The sequence below is a fragment of the Halyomorpha halys genome, unplaced genomic scaffold, assembly GCF_000696795.3.
Source record: "Halyomorpha halys isolate HHAL.00 unplaced genomic scaffold, Hhal_1.1 Scaffold424.1, whole genome shotgun sequence".
NCBI lineage: Eukaryota > Metazoa > Arthropoda > Insecta > Hemiptera > Pentatomidae > Halyomorpha > Halyomorpha halys.
The window spans coordinates 362,209-363,731 of NW_027107649.1; the positions used below are offsets into that span (position 1 = coordinate 362,209).

The 1,523-nt window shown below is 26.5% G+C and overlaps 1 long non-coding RNA gene across 1 annotated transcript in view; it reads left to right on the top strand.

Moving 5' to 3' along the window:
• LOC106682566 (uncharacterized) overlaps positions 1 to 1,523 on the top strand; it is a 43,414-nt gene continuing 41,891 nt past the window's right edge. The window contains exon 1 of the long non-coding RNA XR_010843067.1: positions 1 to 113. This is a non-coding gene — a long non-coding RNA (uncharacterized lncRNA). The remainder of the gene's footprint in view (positions 114 to 1,523) is intronic.

A 1,523-nucleotide genomic window follows, 5' to 3' on the forward strand; every position in this document is an offset into this window, starting at 1 on the left:
ATGTATTTGGCCACACCACGCTGCTCATCCATACTTTTTTACGTATTCCATACTATTTTTCTTCAAGAAGCCTTTTTACCAGAAAATATCTCCTAGTTCTCAGCTGCACAGAGGTTAGAAATAAAGTCATAATTCTATGCTTATAGAACACATTGCATATACACGAATATACTTCACCATTTCTTTTTTTACTCTAAAAGTATAGTGTAAATTATTTATCCTGTTTTTTTTTCTTATGAAAAAATGTAATTTGTGTTATAATTAGCATCTTAATGTTTTACTAATACATCTTTAAAAATTGTTGCTTCATTTACTTACTTATGTTTTTTTTTTTATTTGAATATGTTTCTGTTCATATTTCTTTAAGTTTATTTTATTTTTTTTTTTTTTATTAATTAACATTTCCAACCCACAAATATTAACCACCGCATTGTTTACCTGGTAGGAGAAACGCCATTATTGAGGCTCGCAACACAGGTAACTGTCATTAACGAATAAATTAAATAATATTGGACTTAAACATGATTCCTGCGGTAGACCGGCAATGGTATGGTATGTGGGGGTCGTTATATTATTGACTAAAACGATGTAGGATCTGAGAGAGAGAGGGGACTAAGCATCTCTAGGAATTGGTAAACTTTTTATCATCCTATTTTTCAAACAATTTTACTTAAGGATCTGTTGACGGATATCATTTTAAACTTACTTCTATGTACAGCTAAATTTTATATTTTGCTATATTATATCGCTTAAGATACTTCGTAAGCCATAAAAAAAAAACAACTATTGAAGAGAGAAAAACATTTTATTAAAAATATTGTACAGTCCAAATTCCTCATACATAGGATAGTTTAGTAACATACTAACATTAGTAAAGGACAATTTTGTTTTTTAGCCTATTAATACAAATAGCATAACACCTAGTCACAGCATAAAACAATATAATATTTGAATTATGTGCTAAAATTATTCAAGATTTTTTATTATGTATTATTTAATTATTTATATAATTAAAATCAATTTATTGATCACACTACGTTGGCATTTTGTCCTAAACATCGTTTTGAAGATAAATAATATTTGCAACAATCAAAATTCCTTTCGAAATGTCTCTAGAACGATGAGTTGATTTTTTTCAAACTCACGATTCCAGGATGAAATTTGTGAGTGATTTATTTTGTAAAAAAAATATTAGTATAAAAATTAATTTTGTATAAAAATTAATTTTGTATAAAAATTATGCATTACGTATATTAACATTATGTAGTCACTTAATTACAAATTAACTCTAAATTTCAAATTGCTGTACAAATATAGGTTATTTAGAAATAATATTTCTTATTAGAAGAGAGAGAAATACTTTATTTATCTATGCTGCCTAAATACATCAGGTTGCTATCTCACACAGCATACTTATCAATCCGTAATCGGACATATATAAATTACACATACATGGTATAATCAGATATAAAGAGATATAATTATAAACAATTTTTTTTCCCTACAGTTTCATTTTACAATCA